The 21,975-nt window shown below is 46.8% G+C and overlaps 1 protein-coding gene and 1 long non-coding RNA gene across 2 annotated transcripts in view; both read left to right on the top strand.

Moving 5' to 3' along the window:
* The window catches only part of LOC117096507 (aggrecan core protein-like), a 443,073-nt gene that overhangs the window by 323,958 nt on the left and 97,140 nt on the right, over nt 1–21,975 (top strand). The window lies entirely within an intron of this gene.
* On the top strand, nt 15,075–20,098 carry LOC117096607. The gene is made up of 3 exons (XR_004442554.1): nt 15,075–15,669; nt 17,780–17,982; nt 19,997–20,098. It is a non-coding gene; the product is annotated as an uncharacterized LOC117096607 (long non-coding RNA).

The following is a 21,975-nucleotide window of genomic DNA, read 5'->3' as shown; positions in this document are numbered from 1 at the left end:
TTAAGCAGGAAAGGACTGAAATGACTTGCCCAAGATCACTCAGATAGTGACAGATGGTTTCAAATCCAGGTCCCTGGACTCAGGGCAGGGCCAGGGAGAATGAGGGCAAACAGACTGGCAGCTGATCAAACTGACACAGCCTTCCTGGTAAAGGGGACAGTGAGGAGAAATTGACAATAGCAGGAGACTCTCTCTGGCCACAGCAGGCTGCCTCCAGTCTCTTCTCTCACCAGTGGCCCCCAAAGCCATGTGAGCTGGGTTTTCTGACAACACTTTATTGCATTTGCAGACCCTACACACTTTAAACACGCTTTTAGTATCTCACTGGGTTTCTAACAACCCCAGGAGTGGGCAGGGCAGTAGTTATTTCACAGTTGACAAAGCAGCTTCACAAAAACAATGGAAGCTCAATAACTTCCCTATTGCGATGCACCCCCAGGAGCTGTTCACTTAATGTCACAGCAGGTTCTGTAGGGAGAAAACCAACAAGGTCTCCCCTGTGGGACGTGGGCTTAAATCCAAAGATAACCTACACCATTTTGTAAGCCTCCCAACATCTCCCATCCAAGTACTAACCAGGTCAGACCCTGCTTAGCTTCTGAGATCAGAAGAGATTGGGTGTGTTCAGGGTGGTATGTGAAAGATTCTGTCCAAGGCCTGAAAGCTTGGAGGGATGAATAACTCCTCCCTTCTCAGGCCCACTCCCAAGGCGCAAGGCCACTTGCGCTAGCTAGCAGCATGTGTCAGCAAGATAGCAGAAGCAGGAAGAGAGCTGGCCAGAAGACAGGTACCCCTGAAGATCGAGAGAAGAGGTCAACTGGGCACCACGTAGCCATTACGTCGGACTGGGACACTTCCTGTTTACAGGAGACTATAAAACCGCTGCCCCATGCTCACTTGGGGCTGATGCCATTTTAGGCCTCAGCCCGTCTCCACCCAGGTGCTCATTAAAACAGTGTGTTGCTCCACACTGCCTTGTGCTGTTTGTTGGCACGCTCTCAGGGTTCGAACCAATGCAAGAGCCTTACAGTATGGCCATAGGCATTTCTCAACATTTCACGGACCCTGGTCGGAGTAAAACATTCCATGGGGGTTCAGGCCGTAAAAAAATATTGCCTAACCACCTAACTATAGGAAAACCTCTATCAAATCCTCCTGGACGAAGGGCCCAAGGAACATCTTCAACATCCTGCCGGGCAGCAAGCCATACTGCCTATTCTCCCCCGTCCAGACCTGTAACTGACAGAGCAGGAGCACTGCCATCTTGAACAAACACCACCATTCTAAGTTCCGCCTTAATTAAAAGCCACCTATATCCAGCCACAAAACATCAGCCTAATGGCTAATGTCAGCATAACCAGAAACATTCCAATCCTAAGATAAACCCCTCTCTGACCAGAAATATGCCAACTCCAAGACAGCCTCCCCTCCGACCACAGACATTCCAACCCCGCAATAAACCTTCCCTCACACAGAAACATTCAGAACCTACGATAAGCCCCCTTCTGAAACCCTTAAATATTCTTAGTCTGTAACAGAAGTTAGTCTGAGCTAACTCGTCCAGCAGCCCCTCTCAAGCTTGTTTTCTAAAATAAACCTGTCCTTGTTGACTGCCCAACCACCCGTTGTGTTGCTTTCCTCTTTCTTACAGTTAACTGTCCCAGTCGGTAAGCAGGACTCGTGATCTGAGACTAAGCTGGTCCCCTCCCCCTCACAGGTTTGTGCTGGCAATAAACCTGTGTTGCTGTTAAGCTGCCAACTCTTTCTTCAACCCTCACCTTTCCTTTAAAACCTAACAAGGATGAATGAGGCATGATCATCAAGACAGAGGGTCAAACCCAAAGAGCAGATTCCATGAGAAGTCTCCCTATTGACAAGAGTTACTAAGGATGAGGTCTTCTCTGGACCCCCAGTCTTAGACTTAGTCCACCACAACCAGAAGCTCTTGAAATAAGATTGCAGTGCTTCCGGCATAGCCAAAGACATAGATTTCTCTTAAAATCATTGCCTAGCTCTCCCCAGGCTGGGCCCTCACTGTTAGTCCAAGCTGTATTATTTTGTAAATCTTTCCAACATTTCATAGACCCTGGTCAGAGTGAAACATTCTGCAGGCGTTTGGGCCGTAACATCCTCCCCAGCTGTCTGACTTCTTTATCATATCTCGTTGCGACAAAGGTTTAAGAAATATTTTTATTAACATCCTCTTGGGCGGTAAGTTGTACCATTCCAGATCCCTCATCCAGGCCTATAATGATTCCAGGCTGTAAGTGCTAGTGGGGCTTTGGCATTAAGTTGGTCCCCACCTCTCTAGGATGTGTTAATAAACGTGTGTTGTAGAGTCGTCAACTCTGTCTTTAACTTTAACCCTCATCTTTTTTCAAAAACCTGACACTCATGTGTCCTCTCCCTCACCTTCTCCTGGCATTCCTTGTCACTGTCCCTCTTTCCCCTCCTTAACCCGAAGGGAAATCTCTCCCGAAGGTAAAAGTCTCCCAGGGGTTAAAAGGGAGCTTGAGGCACCAGAAAGAGCTGCAGTCACAGCCACCTGTGAAAGCCATCTCTGAGGTCCCTTCCTGTCCAAGAGCTGGGCTCCTGACTCAGACCAAGACAGCTTTTGTTTCTTTTCCTTTCTAGCCCCCGACTCCGCACCCACCTTTCTGTTTTCTCATATGGGCTCATTATGGTTTACAGGGCTAAGGAACGTTGCCTCTTCTGCCCTCCATTTCTCCCATCTCCCATCTCCCTTCTTTCCCCTCCACTTTTTCTGAGTCCACCCCTTTTCCCTTCTCCTTCCTTCCCTCTGGGACGCTGCGCAGTTCCTTCCACCCGACACAGACTGGGACTCTAGACTCTCTCTGAAGGTACGAAAGTATTTCCTTCCCTCCCTCCGACCCGAGCTTTCGGCCCTTGATTCAAAACGATCTGAGGTCCCTAGGCCCTTCGCTTTCCGCCTCTGCGCTCTCCATGGGGTCCGGGGTAGTTTTCCCGCCCCTTCCCTGCAGCTCCCGAGGCACTCGGACGCAACGGAGCCATCCAGCGCCCTCAAAGGCCCTGGGCACACTGGCAGATGGTCACCGCCTCCTAACGGAGCAGCGCGCGCCCGTTGCCCGCTGCCGGTTGGCGGTTGCCGGTAGCCTGTAGCCCCGTAGGGCGGGGCTGGCGAGGAAAGTGAGTCCTTAGGTCCCCAGCATGCTCCACGCGGGGCCGGAGCTCCAAGGGGCCAGGCGAGGGTGGGACCGGCGTGGTCAAACCAACCTATCAGCCTCCAGCATGCTCCGTGGGGGGGCGGGGTTCCCGGGGGCGGGGCTCGGTTTGTGTGCCCTTCCGACATTTCGCCCGTCCATTCTCTGAGATGCTCCCACGCAGATGTATGGGCCTAATTCGCTAATTTCCACTCTATATCCTGTTCCATTGGCAATTTGGAGAGTTGCCAATTATTTGCTATTATAATGATTGTAATAGCATATTAAATAACTTGAACATAGTTTGATTGTCATAACATTAAATATAGCATCTTAAACATACAATTTGAGCGTGCCAACCTGATGGGTGTGGAATGTAATACTCATCATAACTTTGATTTTCATTTCCCTACTTTGAGTAAGTTTGAACTTTTTTTTTTTTTGAGATGGAGTCTTGCTCTGTCGCCCAGGCTGTCGTTCAGTGGCTCAATCTCGGCTCACCGCAAGCTCCGCCTCTCAGGTTCACGCCATTCTCATGCCTCAGCCTCCCGAGTAGCTGGGACTACAGGCGCCCGCCACCACACCCAGCTAATTTTTTGTACTTTTAGTAGAGACGGGGTTTCACCCTGTTAGCCAGAATGGTCTCGATCTCCTGACCTTGTGATCCGCCTGCCTCGGCCTCCCAAAGTGCTGGGATTACAGGTGTAAGCCACCACGCCCAGCTGGACTTCTTTTTTTGTAATTATTGGCTACTGTCTTTTCATATTCTGAGGATGCCTGTTTATATTTTTTGCCCATTTTTCTATTGGGTTGTGATTTTTATTGACTGGTAGTTCTTTATAATGTTATGGATACCAGTTCAGTGCATTAATTGCAAATATTTGCTCCTACTCTGTGGCTTGCTGCTTTTCCACCCCTAATTCCTAGGGTGTGTTTTTGAATCTCAAATTTAAAATTGTAACACAGGCGACTATCTTTTCTTCTATGATTTGAGCATTTTGTGTTTTGCTTAGAAACTCAGCCCTTGTCCCAAGGTCATAGAGATATTCACTTGTATTTTCTACTGATTCACCTCCCATATTTAGGTCTTTGGTCTATCTGTATTAATTTTTATGTGTGATATGAGATAGGGATCCTACTTTATCTGTATTGTGTTAACCAAAAAATAACTGAGGTGTCTCAAGCAATAAAGGTTAATTTAGCCAAAGTTTGAGGATATGCCCGGGAAAAATGCAAGTCTCAGTTCCTAATATTAACCCCTTGCATTTAGTAGAAATGACCTTCAAGGTTCTCTGTAGCAGAGATGTGGTTGAAGAAGGAAATGAAGACATAGGGTTTGTAGATGGCCGTAGCTTCATGGAAAGAGACGGAAGAAGGGCAGGATATGTGGTTCTCTCCCTGTGGAAAACCACAGAGGCCAAAAGCCTCCCTGCCCAAACTTCAGCCCCAAAGACTGAGATAATAGCCTTAACCAGAGCCCTGGCACGAAGAAAGGACAAGGCTTTGACTGTTCGTACAGACTTGAGATATGTGTTCGCTGTGATCCATGCCCATGGTGCAATCAGGTAAGAAAGGGGACTTCTAAATGCCAATAACAAATAAATCAAATGTGCGATATAAATATTGGCACTACTGCACAGTGGAAATGACTAGACAGATCGCGGTGGTCATCTAATAGGGGACTTTGAAATAACGAGGGGAGCAACCTGGCACGCACAGGGAGGGAAAGTCCCTGCTTCCTTCAGAACCTCTTTATGAATATAAACCAATAAACCAAGACACTCCCCTGGGGAATTACAGGAAAGAGGGAGATCATCAGAGTTTCCTCTCAGAGGGATGGGCCCTAAATAAGAGAGGCAGGATTTGGGTGCCCAGAAATCTGAGTTGGGCTATTATAAAGCCTGTCCATGATCTCCCAAACTATGGCAAGGAGGCTATCACACCTAGCTCCTCAGGATAATGAGGACCCCAGAAGCAAAGAAAATGATAGGTAAAGTGGCTGACCAGTGTGTCTATTGTCAGAGAAACAATGCTTAAACCAGACCTCCCATATCTCCCTTGGCCAAAGTGGTACAATTCAGGGAAGCCATGTGAGGGGAGGACTAGCAAATTGACTCCACTGTTACGCCTATATCTTCTAGAGGATTTAAATCTCTTGGTGCTTTCTTGATGCCTTTACTGGTTGGATAGAGGCTTTTCCGTGCTGGACTGAAAAGGCAGAAGCCATGAAGGCTTTACTAAAGGAATTTATCCCTCGATTCAGTCTCCCTGAGTCAGTCCAGAGTGCTAATGGACCTGCATTCACTTCTAACATAGTGGTAGAAACTACCCAGGCCTTGGTCGTACAGTGGAAGTAGAATGTAGCCTAGAGACCAAACTCCTTGGGAAAGACTGAAAGGTCTCATAGACTCTCTTTTTTTTTTTTTTTTTGAGACAGAGTCTCGCTCTGTTGCCCAGGCTGGAGTGCAGTGGCCAGATCTCAGCTCACTGCAAGCTCCGCCTCCCGGGTTTACACCATTCTCCTGCCTCAACCTCCCCAGTAGCTAGGACTACAGGCACCCGCCACCACGCCCGGCTAATTCTTTTGTATTTTTAGTAGGGACGGGGCTTCACCGTGGTGGCCAGGATGGTCTCGATCTCCTGACCTTATGATCCGCCCATCACGGCCTCCCAAAATGCTGGGATTACAGGCTTGAGCCACTGTCCCAGCCCTCATAGAACTCTCAAAGGTATCCTAGCCAAGTTACGCCAGGAGGCCCAAGAGAATTGGTTAAAGCTATTACCCATAGCCTTGGCCCAAGTATGGGTAGCACTCAGAGGAAGAATGGGTCTTAGCTCCTTTGAAATGTTATATGGGGCTGGGCGCTGTGGCTCATGCCTGTAATCCCAGCACTTTGGCAGGCTGAGGCAGGTGGATCACTTGAGGTCAGGAGTTCGAGACCAGCCTGGCCAACATGGTGAAACCCTATCTCTACTAAAAATATAAAAAAATTAGCCGGGTGTGACGGTATGTGCCTGTAATCCCAGCTACTCAGCAGGCTAAGGCATGATAATTGATTGAACCTGGGAGGCAGGGGTTGCAGTGAGCCCAGATCATGCCACTGCACTCTAGCCTGGGTGACAGAGCAAGCCTCCATCAAAAAAAAAAAAAAAAAGAAAGAAAGAAAGAAAGAAGAAAAGATTATATGGGGTTGGGTGTAGTGACTCACACCTGTATTCCCAGAACTTTGAGAGGTGTACCCGTGAAGAGGATCACTTAAGCCCAGGAGTTCGAGACCAGCCTGGGCAAGAGAACAAGACTCGGTCTCAAAAAAAAAAAGAAGTATTATATGGGGCCGGGCGTGGTGACTCACACCTGTATTCCCAGAACTTTGAGAGGCCCGCCCGTGAAGAGGATCACTTAAGCCCAGGCGTTCGAGACCAGCCTGAGCAACATAGTGAAACTTCATCCCTATTTAAAAAATAATAATAATAACCAGGCATGGTGGTGCGCACTTGTAATCTCACCTACTTGAGAAGCTGAAGGAGGAACACTGCTTGAACCCACGAAGGTCAAGGTTGCAGTGAGCTATGATGACACCACGGCACTCCAGCCTGGACGACAGACCCAGTCTCAAAAAAAAAGAAATGTTATATGTAAGGCCTTATCCAGGGGGGCCAGCCCCTTCTCTTGCCCGGATGGGGAGATAGAAAGGGTGATGAAGCATATCATGTTATTCATCTGCAGTCATTGGTTACTGTTGTCAACCACCTCTGCAACCCCAGCCTCCTGGTCCCCTCTGGGGTAAAACTTCATCTGTACAACCCAGGAGACTGGGTGTGCCTCGACCCAGAAGGCTGAGTACCCCCAGTACCAGCTCAGCCCGGTATGGATGGGGCCCTACCTAACACTTCTAATCACTCATTCTTCTCTTAAACTCCATGAAGTAACCCCTTGGATCCATCGCTCAAGAGCGAAGAGGCTAGGCATGGTGGCTCACACAGAGTGGGGAAGATCACTTGAGGCCAGGAGTTTAAGACCAGCCTGGGCAACATGGTGAGACCTTGTCTCTACAAAAAATAAAAGAATTAGCCAGGCATGGTTAATTGGTGGTGCACGGAGGCTGAGGCAGGAAGATCCCATGAGCTTAGGCGTTCGAGGCTTCAGTGAGCTGTGACTGAACCCCTGCACTCCAGCCTGAGTGACATAGCGAGACTCTGTCTCTAAAAAAAAAAGAGTGAAGAAAACCCAGAAGCCCCCAGAAGATGCCTGCCCAGCATACATTTGTGAACCCATCTCAGACCTCAAATTGATTTTTAGAAGAAAAGGCTCAGACAAGTCAAGCGTGCCCCTTGCCCTTCTCTTGCCATAGTAGGCATCTTCCTTATCCCTGCAGGAACCCTCATGCTGTTGCCCTTTTACACTGTGGAGATGCTTAGGTGGTGGCAAATCCCTTCACAGAACATCTTAAAATGGCCCCTCTCCTTCCCTTATGCTTTTTGGCCCTTTTGGTTGCCACAGCCAGTGGTCTCTGGGAGGCCAATGTAACAGTGAAGGTCTCCTGTATCACAGCTGGTGGGAACAATCTGTTCAAATGTTGGATGTGCCATAGGCATCCCCACACTTGGATGGGGTGACCTGTTGCTTATCCTTTGAGAGGAGTCATTAACATCACAGGGTTGGCCAGGCGCGGTGGCTCACGCCTGTAATCCTAGCACTTTGGGAGGCTGAGGCGGGCAGATCACGAGGTCAGGAGATCGAGACCATCCTGGCTAAGACGGTGAAACCCCGTCTCTACTAAAAATACAAAAAATTAGCCGGGCATGGTGGCGGGCGCCTGTAGTCCCAACTGCTTGGGAAGCTAAGGCAGGAGAATGGCATGAACCTGGGAGGTGGAGCTTGTGGTGAGCAGAGATCGTGCCACTGCGCTCCAACCTGGGCGACAGAGCGAGAATTCCATCTCAAAAAAAAAAAACAAAAAACAAAAAACAAACAAAAAAAACAAAACATCACAGGGTTGTGTGGACCTCACTTGCTAGGGGCAATGTCACTAGGAGAATAGGCCAAGTTTATTTACATTGTTCAGGAAAAGGAGAAAAGAGGCAAACATGCTACAAAAGAGTATTTACAGTGTCTCACCCTTGTTTAGGCAATGTAATATGCCTAGGACAGTATACTGTGGGCTTTCTGGGGCCCCTCAGGGTAGCAGCCCATAATGCAACCAGCCATCTTAAGAAACCAAAAAAAAAAAAAAAAAAAAAAAAAAAAAGCAGGGGGCGCTATTGGACAAACCGTGGAAGCTGCCAGACTTGCTGTGGGGTGGCTGCCCTTTCTTGCAGGGGGGTTGCCTGTTATGAGGTCACCCTAATAAATTTAATCTGAATACCCAAGGCTCTGGCAGCTTAAACAGGAGAGGCTCTCCAAAATATGCATATTTCTCTAAATTCACTAGCCAATGTAGTGTTGGAAAAGCAATTGGCCTTAGACTATTTACTAGCAGAACAGGAGGGTTGTGTGTGGCACCAATACCTCCTGTTGCACTTGGGTAAATACCTCCAGAGGAAATAGAGGCTAATGTAAAAGAAATATTCAACACTTTGGGAGGCCAAGGTGGGTGGATCACTTGAGGTCAGGAGTTCAAGACCAGCCTGGCCGACATAGTGAAACCTAGTCTCTACTAAAAACACAAAAAATTAGCTGGGCGTGGTGGTGCACGCCTATAGTCCCAGCTACTCAGGAGGCTGAGACAGGAGATCGATTGAACCCAAGAGACAGAGGTTGTGGTGAGCCTGGAGAGATTGTGCTACTACACTCTAGCCTGGGTGACAGAGCGAGACTCTGTCTCAAAAAAAAAGAAAGGGGCCAGAAGCGGTAGCTCACACCTGTAATCCCAGCACTTTGGGAGGCGGAGGCGGGCAGATCACGAGGTCAGGAGATCGAGACCATCCTGGCTAACACAGTGAAACCTGTCTCTACTAAAAATACAAAAAATTAGCCAGGCGTGGTGTTGGACCCCTGTAGTCCCAGCTATTCGGGAGGCTGAGGCAGGAGAATGACGTGAACCCAGGAGGCGGAGCTTGCAGTGAGCTGAGATCGCACCACTGCACTCCAGCCTGGGCGACAGAGCGAGATTCATCTCAAAAAAAAAAAAAAAAAGGAAATATTTAAACAAGCAGAACAGCTGCATTCCTTCAACCAGAAGGGTAGCTCAACCAACGAGCTACCCTTGGAATGCAGTGAAGTCCGCTATACCTCACTTCACCTCATTGGTGCTGTGGCCTCTAGTGGCCTCTGTTCTGTTACTTTTCAGTCCCTGTATATTTAAACTGATAGTAAACTTTGTGTCCTCATTTTGTATAACAGCAGCAATAACAGCTCCTTTGAGCAACTTCAGGTGACCCAAAAACTTATTTGAACTCAGGACCCTGAGAGTTTCACTCCTCTAACTTTAGTAGCCTCACTGCTCCCTGTCAGCATGAAGTAGATAGAGAAGAATGACCTTCATCCCTAACGCCTCAAGAATGAGGGGTGGGTTGTTTCTTGGGGATTTGTAACTGCATCCAGATTGGCTTAGCTTTTGTGTGTGTGTGTGTGTGTGTGTGTGTGTGTGAAAGAGTCTTGGTCTGTGGCTTAGCTTTTGTGTGTGTGTGTGTGTGTGTGTGTGTGTGTGAAAGAGTCTTGGTCTGTCAACCAGGCACTGTACTCCAGTACAATGGTGTGATCACAGCTCACTGCAGCTTTGACCTTCTAGGCTGAAGTGATCCTCCCACCTTAACCTCCCAAGTAGCTGGGATTACATGTGCGTGTCAGCATGACGAGCTAATTTTTAAAATTTTTTTGTAGAAATAGGGTTTTGCCACATTGCCCAGGCTGGTCTTGAACTCCTGGGCTCAAGCAATCCTCCCACCTCAGCCTCCAAAAGTGCTGGGATTATAGGTGTGAGCCATGGCGCCCATCCTGGCTCAACTTTTATGTAACGAAGTTGTGAGTTTTTTTTCAGTTGCCGCTGTCCTCCGGTTGAATTTGAAGGTCATTTAATCTGACTGCGTCCAGATGAACCAGGTATGCAGCTCACAACTTTGTTACATAAAAGTTGAACTAGATTGGTCTGGTGTGGTTATACAGCTACACTGAGAGGGAGACAGTTAACATGGACTCACACATCTCAGAGACATTGTGAGTCTCCCTCAATATTTTCCTAAGTTCTTAAAGCTGGCTTAGGTTCCGTAGCCTTGACCCAACTTTCCACTCTTGCCAATATGTTGATCTTTTACTTTGAAAATACATTAAGCAGGCCAGGCGTTGTGGCTCACGCCTGTAATCCGAGCACTTTGGGAGGCCGAGGTGGGCGGATCACCTGAGGTCAGGTGTTCGAGACCAGCCTGGCCAACATGGGAAAACCTCGTCTCTACTAAAAATAAGCCGGGCATGGTGGCACAGGCCTGTAGTCCCAGCTACTCAGGAGGCTGAGGCAGGAGAATTGCTTGAACCCAAAAGGCGGAGGTTGCAGTGAGCCAAGATCATGCCACTGCACTCCAGCCTGGGCGACAGAGTGCGATTCTGTCTCAAATAATAATAATAATAATAAATAAAATAAAAAAGAAAAATAAAATAAAATATACTAAGCAGGATGCTCTTACAGACTTCCTCCTTCTCCTAAAGGTGCTGACTGAAGAAGGCCACGAAGCCTTGTAATGTAACTCAGTGGGTACAAACAACTATTACCTACTTAGGACATGAGCTATCTCAGGGCATTCAGAAGCTCACCCCCAAATGTCTTAAGTCAATTTTGTTTATCTCTCTCCCCAAAACAAAAAACAACTTTATACGGCTGGGCGCAGTGGCTCATGCCTGCAATCTCAGCACTTTGGAAGGCCAGGGTGGAAGGATTGCTTGAGCCCAGGAGGTTGAGGCTGCAGTGAGCCATGATTGCACCACTGCATTCCAGCGCGGTGACAAAGCAAGACCTTGTCTCAAAAGCAAATAAGCCAGACGTGGTGGCTCACGCCTGTAATCCCAGCGCTTTGGGAGGCCGAGGCAGCAGATCACGAGATCAAGAGATAGAGATCATCCTGGCCAACATGGTGAAACACCATCTCTACTAAAAATACAAAAAATTAGCTGGGTGTGGTGGTGTGCACCTGTAGTCCCAGCTACTTGGGAGACTGAGGCAGGAGGATTGCTTGAACCCAGGAGTTGGAGGTTGCAGTGAGCCGAGATTGCGCCACTATACTCCAGCCTGGTGACAGAGCAGACTCCATCTCAAAAAACAAACAAACAAACAAACACACACTACATAAATTTCCAGTGACAGCTAACTATTGTCACCAATGGATTTCTAATTTTGCTGCCCTTTCTAAACCTCCATATGCCCTCCTTGAAGACACCATCCCAGCGCCCATTTTCTGGCCCTCAGAGGCACTAATCTCTTTTGTAGCCTTGAAATTAGCATTTCCCACACCCCTGATCTTGGCTTACTGAATTTTGACAAATCTTTTCACTTCTATTACCACGAAAATAATGGAATTGCTGGAGGTATTCTACGACAACCTTTTGCCTCTCAGATATATCCTATATTTCTCATGCCAAGTGAACCCTGTGGCAGCAGGCCTGCCCTCATGCCTGCATTGGTGGCTGCAGCTGACTCTGTAATTGACAAAGCCAGCACTCATGTTAAGCTTATCCATTTTCTGTTATGTTCCCCATGCTGTCCTTCTTCCACGTTTGTAAGACATAGTACCTCTCCACATGGCAACAGACCTATGAACAGGTCCTGTTAACCAAAACCTCCATTATCTTACATCATTGTGCCACTTTAAATCTGGCTACTCAGCTGGGCATGGTGGCTCATACCTATAATCTCAGCACTTTGGGAGGCTGAGGTGAGTGGATCACTTGAGCCCAGGAGTTTGAGACCAGCCTGGGCCACATGGCGAAACTCTGTCTCTACAAAAAATACAAAAATTAGCTGGACATGGTGACACACACCTGTGGTCCCAGCTACTTGGGAGGCTGAGGTGGAAGGACTGCTTGAGCCCAGAGGCAGAGGTTGCAGTGAGCTGAGATTGCACCATTGTACTCCAGTCTGGGCAACAGAGTGAGACTGTCTCAAAAAAAAAAAAAAAAAATCTGGCTACTCTACTAGCCCTCCCTGACGATGGAGAACCCCACTCCATTCCATGTGATTGCCTTCCAATGACAGAAATGGTCTCAAGGTAACGAGACCTGTTGTGCAACCTTTAGACAATCCAGACTCACTCCTATTTTGTGATGGCTCCCATAAACGATGTTTCCAGGGGAACATAATAACCACCATGTCATAGTTTCCCCACAAGAAACACTTGAGGTCCTCCTTGCCCACAGTAAAGTAAAACCCAAGCTGGGGAATTTATAGCTCTTATTAAAGCTTGTGCGTTGGCAGAAGGGAAAACTGACACTATTTATACCAACTCCAGTTGGAGTCTGCTGATTATTGGTGCAATCTGGAAATCCTGAGAATTCATTTTTTTGGAGAGATGGGGGGTCTCAGTATGTTACCTAGGCTGGTCTTGAACTTCTGGCCTCGAGCAATCCTCCTGCCTCAGCCTCCCAATGTACTGGGATTACAGGCATGAGCCACCATACATGACCAATCCTAAGAATTCTTAAACGCTACTGGTACTCCTATTGCCAATGGGCATATAATTGTTGCCCTACTACAGGCTATTCACCTCTCGAAAAACTGCTGTTGCTCATGGTTTAGCCCATACTAAGGAGACTGGTGCTATATCTTTTTTTTTTTTTGAAATTGAGTCTCGCTTTCCTGCCAGGCTGGAGGGCAGTGGCACGATCTTGGCTCACCACAACCTCTACCTCCTGAGTCCAAGCGATTCTTCTACTTCAGCCTCCCGAGTAGCTGGGATTATAGGCACATGCCACCACACCCAGCTAATTTTTGTATTTTTAGTAGAGACGGGGTTTCACCATGTTGTCTTGGTTGATCTTGATTTCCTGACCTTGTGATCCGCCCACCTCAGCCTCCCAAAATGCTGGGATTACAGGTGTGAGCCACCACACCTGGCCCTGATGCTATATCTCTAGGGAATGATAGGGCTGACAAGGCTGCAAAATACACAGCCAGAAATGGATCCCCCTGCATCCTTTTTCCATGCAATTTATCTGTGTCTTTATCCCTGACTGATATTATTGATTATTGTTAGTATCACCAGGCAAATGCCCCACAATCTGAAAAAGACAAATGAATTCAAAAGGACAGCAAATAATTACCAGATAGATGATACATTGGACCAAATAGACTTTCCGTGGCTTCCTTTCTTTTGACCTTTTGGCTTGCACTTATCAAATGGGACATATGGAGATGGAGGATAGCTAAGGAACTAAAATATAATTAATTCACCCTGGCATTCACAAAACTTCTGGCCACACTGTTTCCCAGTGCACAACTTCTAAATCTCATGGAATCTCTGGAGGAAACCAGCATTCCTTGGGGAGTCCTCCAAGGCCCACACTGCCCCTTGTAGGACTCCAAATGGATTTCATTGATTTACCTCTGGCTTTAGGGCATTCCCACTGTTTGGTTACTATCTGAATGTTTAGTGGATGGATTGAATGCCATTGGACTGGATGTACTAATGCCACAACACTGGTGAAGAAATTAATAGCTGACCATGGAGGCTCACACCTGTAATCCCAGCACTTTGGAATGCTGAGGTGGGCAGATCACGATGTCAGGATTTTGAGACCAGCCTGGCCAACATAGTGAAACCCCATCTCTACTAAAAATACAAAAAAATCAGCCCGGCATGGTGATGGGCTCCTGTAATCCCAGCTACTTGGGAGGCTGAGGCAAGGAGAATTGCTTGAACCTGGAAGGTGGAGGTTGCAATGAGCTGAGATCGCACCACTGCACTCCAGCCTGGGTGACAGTGCGAGACTCTGTCTGAAAAAAAAAAAAAAGAAATTAATAACTGAGATTATTTCTCATTTTGGCTTTCTGTTATAGATTAAGTCAGACCAAGGAACTCATTTTATAGCAGAAATAAACAATTTGATTGCAAAAAAAACCTCCTTTGGGGTACTCATTAAAATTTCACACCCCATACCACCCCCAATCCTCAGCTCAAGTGAAATGTAAAAATCTAGACGTAAAAAGGACATTAGGCCATGTAAGACACAATGAATTTCTCTGAGTTTCTCTTCAAAGATTTAGTTTGCTGACTTCCTTGTCCTTTGTTCTCAAACTTAACTTTCTTGTTCCTCCTTGCCCCTAGTTACTGTAAAACAGCCTACCCCTGCCTGGTGCAGTGGTTCACACCTATAATCCCAGCACTTTGGGAGGCTGAGGTGGGTGGATTACCTGAGGTCGGGAGGTTGAGACCAGCCTGACCAACACGGAGAAACCTCGTCTCTACTGAAAATACAAAATTAGCCAGGCGTGGTGGCACATGCCTGTAATCCCAGCCACTAGAGAGGCTGAGGCAGGAGAATCACTTGCATCTGAGAGGCGGAGATTGCGGTGAGCCGAGATTGTGCCATTGCACTCTAGCCTGGGCAACAAGAGCAATACTCCATCTCAAAACAAAACAAAACAAAACAAAAAACAGCCTACTCCCATCAACTCTAATCAATAACTCACATCTGTTCCCTTGGTTACCTGCACCCATTGTTCCCCCAAAACTGCATGTCTCATACTCTTCACCACTGTACCTCACGCCCCCCTTCCCTTACATATTGAGAACAATATTTACAAATAGCCAATCGGGTCAGCTCAGATTGTGCAGTCTGACCCCAGCCCATGGGGGAGTGACATAGAGGTAAGGACTATGTGTCAGAGATAAAAAAAAAAACCCTTGCTCTCCTTTGTTTGATGTGCTCTTATGATCTTGATTGACATGAGTGGCACCCCTCTGCAGAAGTAAATTGCCTTGCTGAGAAAACTTTTGTCTGAGTGCTGGTTTCACTTTGCGGCACCAAGCATTTATTCCTAGAGCATTTTTGTATCCAACATTTCTGGGGGCTCCTCTGGGATCCCCTTTCTTCTTTGGGAAGGGGTCTTTGGTCACCCCACCCAGGGGAGATGTGTCCCACTGCCCCTTTGGGGTGGACTCAGGGATGGGAGATCGAGACCCACCCGTTTGGACGAATAAACCCGGACTCTCAGCAATGTGGGGAGGAAAGGCTTGCAATACTGCGGTGACCAGGTAAACTCTGTGCACAGACCAAGGTAGGAAATGTCACAGGGGCAACAAAGTACTTCCTTGGTGGTCGAGGGAGGTCAGGGCATTCTGAAGGTCGAAAGTGCAAACAAGCACTACTGCTGTGTGGAGTGAGTGAGTCTAATCTGCGGTTCTGTGGTCACCTCATAGGTGACCTTAGGGTGGCCCTCCAGGGGTCCCCTCAGGAGTTTATACTGACCCGCCTTAATGCTAAGAGGGACCTGAAATATTCCTGCAAGGGAAGCGGCCAGAGTGGACAAAGTGAAAGAAGGATGCAAGGAGCCTTCAGCAGGTGGGGTTAAAGGATAGGCAAGACATCTCTAATATGTGAGAATTGAGCCTTAGTAAAGCTTCCAGTGAAGGATAGGCAAGATACCCCCTAATACAAGGAGTTGAGCCACAAGGAACCCCCCAAATAGGCAAGAAATCCTTAATATGAAGGGTTGAGCCACAGCAAGCCCCTGCTAGGCAAGAAATTCCTAATACAAGGGATTGCACCTAGCAAAGACCCAATATGGGAAATATTACAAGCAAAAAGGATAAGAATCATAACAAAGATATACCACCTGATAGTCCCTAGGTCTCATGAAAAAAAGATAAGAATAGTAACAAAGATATACTACCTGATAGCTCCTTAGGTCTCATGCTAAAATGTTGGAAAGATAAGAACTAAACATAAGAAAAAGCAACAAATGATAAAATATTGCTGTTCTATTTGGACTCAAAGACCTATCCTTAATGCCTCAGTGTTCTGGCCAAAGTTTGGGTTGACTAAGGATATACTATGTTAACTTTTAATTCAACATGCGAATAATAAAAGCCCAGTTTCTAAAGAAGAACTGGACTATGCTCTTTGTTGGAGCATAAGACCTCTTTATTGGAGGCAAAGAGCATCGGGGGTCTTTTCCCTTATGCACCTGCCCCTACTGTAAAGACAGTGAAGAAAGGGGCTCAGGGGATCCTGGCAAAGAGAACAGCACACAGGATCCCCTAGACCATCCTCCACCTAATATCCCGAAACCTTCCCCTAGTCCCCCACCTAGTATCCCCTATCCTTCCCCTCAGGCCCTGCGTAAGTCCCCCTCCTGAAAGGACACCAAGCTCCTGATTCACCAGATGGCTTTTGCTGGGCTAGCAACATCAAAGATACGCCACAACATGTTGTCGGCATTATCCGGCCCATAGTGCCCCCTCCATGAGAGGCAAACCCATACTCCTGCCCCCCGGCTGGCCCAGGGTCCCAGCACCATATCGACAGTGGCTCTGTGGGACATGCTGGCCAGGCCACACCCAATGCCCCAAGCAGACACCTGCCTTACTTTTGCCAGGGCCAAGTAGTACGGGGCTTCAGCCATGGCTCCAAGCAACTAGGCATCCCTGCAGCTAAGTTTCCTAAGCAAGTAGTAGATAATCTTTCAGCTGGTATATCCGCTAGCATTTATTGTGGTCAGGCCAGTGTTAAGGGTAAAAATATCCACCAGAAAAGAACTTTGATTCTTTAAAGTCACTTGTATTAAAATGTACCACCAGAAAAGTATTACATGTGTATAAGTATGAGGCTCTTCTGTTAAAAAGGATGGTCTAACATTAGCTACTGATAATTCACTTAACCTAGCAGGTTTCTTAACAAGAGATCCAAATCTAAAAAGAAAGCACACGTTTGGATTTAACTGATTACCATACAAACATCTAGTCAAACTTAAGAGAAACCCGCTTCGAGAGTGATTAAGGGATAAAGGACACAACGGGTGTTCAGTAATGAATAGAGAAGTTCCTAGGGAAATAAAGTGAAAAAAATTGTTTAATAACTAGTCTACCCAAATTTGTAAGCTGTTTGCACTTAGTCAAGCTTTAAAGTACCTGCAGGACCAGAAAAGGAACCATCTATAGTGATCTATACTGATTCTAAATATGCCTTTACCGTAGCTCATACATTTAGAAAATTTCAAACTGAATTCATAGTAAAGGTTAAAGCCTTGTTCATGAGGAGTTAATCACCCAAGTGTTAAATAACCGGTTACTGGAAAAGAAGAAATAGCTATTGTCCATGTCCCCAGGCACCAGAAAAGCCTGTCGTTCAAAATAACCTAGCAAATAAGATAAGTGGAACAGGCTGCCGTTTCTCCTGTAGGCACTAAAGAGAACTCAGAGAAGTGTTATTCAAACCTCTTATGAAGTCCTATCCCACCTATACTGGAGGACTCATTAAAGACCCCAAGCTATGCATAGCACAAAGTTTAATTTATACCCTTAGCCAAACAAGTCTAAAGACTTGTTTGCCATAGATCAAATGTCTTCTATCCTCTTATTCCCCTAGTAAGAATCCAAACTACCTCTCAAAACAATCCACTGACAACATTCCTACATACTTGGCTTATCTTCCACTTTCTCTTCCTTCACAGCTTAAAATTTTCCAGTATGGGCGCTGCCCCTAGAGTTCCCAGTACATCAACACCAGCCTGAGGAGCCGGCCTCGTTCTTCTAACCACTGAAACTGCAGTCCAAACAGCAAGGAAAGATGGACCCGTCACACCTGAGTCAAGAAAGCACTGCCAACCCTGAAGTCGTGGGCCATTATCCAAGGGAAAAACCCCCTCAAACTAAGGTTAGGAAAATTCAACTCTCTTTTATCTATACTATTACCCTTTCTTCTTTCCTCATTCTATTGCTGACCTTGTTATCAATGTAACTAAGCCAGACTCACCCCAAATCATTACCTTTGATGCTTGCCTTGTTACACTTGTTGTACCTTGTGAGGAGGATGAACAATGGCACAGGTATGTCTCTACTTTAGAAAAATACCTTTACCCCTTCAGAGAAGCCACTGACCCTCCACTTTGTTCATGGAGGGGGTACCAAGGCACCCAAAGTTAGGAGATATGTTCTCAATGGGCAAATGTCATCCTGACTACCAGTGAACACGCCGGGACCTCCCCAGAAGGCTGTACTAACCTAAAATCTTACCTCCACCTTACCAAAGGAACCACCACCTCTGACTGTCAACCTTACCATTGTAACCCAGTAACTATCCCTATTAAAGCCCCTACCTCCACCAACCCTTCGCACCCTTTAGAACGTTTTTATGGCTTAGGAACAGAGGTCAATGGATACGACCCTATAGCCTTCTTTAAAATAACACTATATTGACCCTTCTTCTCCTTCTCCTTCTAAACCTTCTACCCTGCCCCAAAACAATGCCAAGGTAAATATTGTAGAAGTGAAGGATCTAAGACAAACTCCAGCAGCTGAAACAGGGTATCAATATGTAAATACCTGGTTGCAACAAGTTGTGTTGCCTCTCTCTCTGTCATATCCTGAAGTTTAACACCCTGTGGGTCAGCCCTCGAGGGCCATCCAGCTTCCGTCTCCCAACATCAGTTTCACCTCGTGTCTCACACGACAGGGGGAGAATTTGGTGTTCCTTGGAAGCTTAACAGGATGTAGTGAGCTCAAGCCCTTCCAAGAGTTTACTCATCAGTCTACCCTTAGTCATCTTCAAGTGGATGTACGGTAGTATTGTGGTGAACCCTTACTGGACACTCTGCCAAGTAACTGGAGAGGCGCTTGTGCTCTTGTCCAATTGGCTATCCCTTTCACCCTGGTATTTCATCAACCTGAGAAAGAAAAACTACAACACCAAAAAATAAGAGAAGCTCCTTATGGGTCCTTTGACTCTCAAGTTTACATGGATGTCATTAGGGTCCCCCAAGGAATGCCTGACAGATTCAAAGCCCATGACCAAATAGCTGCCAGATTTGAATCCATATTTCCACAGGCAACTATTAATAAAATATAGCTTGGATAAATTACATCTATAATAATCAGTAGTGGTTTATTAATTACACGAGGGATGCTATCAAAGGAATAGCCGACCAATTAGGGCCTAATAGCCAAATGGCTTGGGAAAACAGAATAGCTCTAGACATGTTATTAGCTGAAAAAGGTGGAGTCTGTGTTATGATTAAGACCCAATGTTGTACCTTCATCCCAAACAACACTGCACCCGATGGGAGCATAACAAAGGCCTTACAAGGACTTACTGCTTTATCCAATGAATTAGCTAAAAATTCTGGAGTGACTAGGAAACTGGTTCAGTAAATGGAAAAGAATCATAGCCTCAATTCTTATGTCTCTTGCAATCGCAATAGGTGTACTCATTCTTGTTAGGTGTTGTGTCATACCATGCATCCGTGGGCTAATACAAAGGATTGTACAAACAGCACTTACTAAAGCCTCCCTTAGTTCTCCTCCACTTTATTCAAGTAAGCTTTTCCTTTTAGAAGATCAAATTGAACAGCAAAGCCAAGACATGTTTAAAAAGTTTGAAGAGAAAGAATCGTAAGAAAATTAAAAGGGAGGACTTGTAAGATACAATGAATTTCTCTGAGTTTCTCTTCAAAGATTTAGTCTGCTAACTTCCTTGTCCTTTGTTCTCAAACTCAACTTTCCTGTTCCTTCTTGCCCCTAGTTACTGTAAAACAGCCTACCCCCTTCCCATCAGCTGTCATCAATAACTCACATCTGTTCCCTTGGTTACCTGCACCTGTTGTTCCCCCAAAACTGCATGTCTTACACGGTTCACCACTGTACCTCACATCCCCCTTCCCTTCCATATTTAGAAAAATATTTGCAAACAGCCAATCGGATCAGCTCAGATTGTGCAGTCCAACCCCAGCCCATTGGAGTGACACAGAGGTAAGGATTATGCATCAGAGATAAAAACTCCCTGCTCTCCTTTGTTCAGTGTGCTCTTGCAATCTTGATTGACTTGACTGGCACCCTTCTGCAGAAGTAAATTGCCTTGCAGAGAAAACTTTTGCCTGAGTGCTGGTTTTACTTTGTGGCACCAAGCATTTATTCCTAGAGCATTTTTATATTCAACAGGCTGGGTGCTGGGGCTCACACCTGTAATCCCAGCACTGTAGGAGGCCCAGGTGGGCAGATCACCTGAGGTCAGGAATTCGAGACCAGCCTGGCCAACATGGGGAAGCCTGTCTCTACTAAAAATACAAAAATTAGCTGGGCGTGGTGGCACACCCCTGTAATCCCAGCTACTTGGGAGGCTGAGGCAGAAGAATCACTTGAACCTGGGAGGTAGATGTTGCAGTGAGCCGGGATTGTGCCACTGCACTCCAGCCTGGGTGACAGAGTGAGACTCTGTCTCAAAAAAAAGACTTTAGGAAAAATCTGTCAGGAAACTGAATTGAAGGGAGGAAAAGCATTACCTCTTGCCTTTACCTCTTATAAAGTTTAGAATGCTGCAAATGGGAGGCGTGGATTAGCTTCTTTTGAGTAGTGCTTGGTTGCCCTTTGCCTATTGGCATCTCTAATCCTTTCATTCCTGGATCGAGTGATCCCTGGATTGTGGGGACTTCTTTTTTTTTTTTTTTGAGACGGAGTCTGGCTCTGTTGCCCAGGTTGGAGTGCAGTGGCACGATCTCGGCTCACTACAAACTCCGCCTCCTGGGTTCACATCATTCTCCTGCCTCAGCCTCTTGAGTAGCTGGGACTACAGGCACCTGCCATCTCGCCCGGCTAGTTTTTTATATTTTTTAGTAGAGACGGGGTTTCACCATGTTAGCCAGGATGGTCTTGATCTCCTGACCTCGTGATCCACCCGTCTCGGCCTCCCAAAGTGCTGGGATTACAGGCTTGAGCCACCGCACCCGGCCGACTGTGGGGACTTCTTAAGTGAACAGTGCAATGCTATGACAGCTACATAAAGGAACTAACTAGTAATCTTGGAGCATATAAATCAACAGGTAAAAAGGGCATAGCTTCTGCCAACTAACAAGTCTTGCCGTGCTTTTTGACCAGGAGATTAGGTGTAAATCAAGGTTTTTAGAAGAAAGCATGCACTGTCACCAATGTTTCAGTCAACGATGGACCAAATATACAATGGTGTCCCCATAAGATTACAATGTCGGTGAGCCACCACACCTGTCATCCCAGCACTTTGGTAGGCAGAGGTGGGTGGATCATTTGAGCCCAGGAGTTTGAGACCAGTCTGGGCAACATGGTGAAACCCTGTCTCTACAAAAAATACAAAATAAACCAGTCATGGTGATGCACGCCTGTAGTCCCAGCTACTTGGAAGGCTGAGGTGAGAGATTCACCTGAGCCGAGGAAAGTCAAGGCTGCAGTGAGCTGTGATCGAGCTATTGCACTCCAACCAGGGCAACAAGTGAGATCCTGTCAAAAAAAAAAAAAAAAAAAGAATTATAATACCATATTTTTACTGTAGCTTTTCTATGTTTAGATACAAAAACAATCATTGTGTGGGCTGGGTGGGCAGCCAATTGCGCAGTGTCGGGACTGATGGGTGAGCCAGTCTGGACCCCCATCCACTCACCCGCCCCCTGTGGGGCCACCTGAGGACTCTGACCCCGCTCCCACCGCCTGGAGCCGCCTGATGGATCAGGATTGGCTAGCTTGGGGCCGCCAGCGCCGGAGGTGAGGCTGCCAGGAAGGGGTTGGGGGCATGCGAGCATCCCTCTCTGCCCTCGCCTACCCCACTTCTCCACCCCGGCCCGCCATGACTGCCAGCAGTCTCCAGAGCCCGACACAGACTTCTAGTGATAGTCAGATGTTATCATCC

Source organism: Trachypithecus francoisi, unplaced genomic scaffold, assembly GCF_009764315.1.
Source record: "Trachypithecus francoisi isolate TF-2019V2 unplaced genomic scaffold, Tfra_2.0 Lachesis_group14, whole genome shotgun sequence".
NCBI classification, from domain to species: domain Eukaryota; kingdom Metazoa; phylum Chordata; class Mammalia; order Primates; family Cercopithecidae; genus Trachypithecus; species Trachypithecus francoisi.
This window is presented reverse-complemented; position numbering and strand designations above follow the sequence as displayed.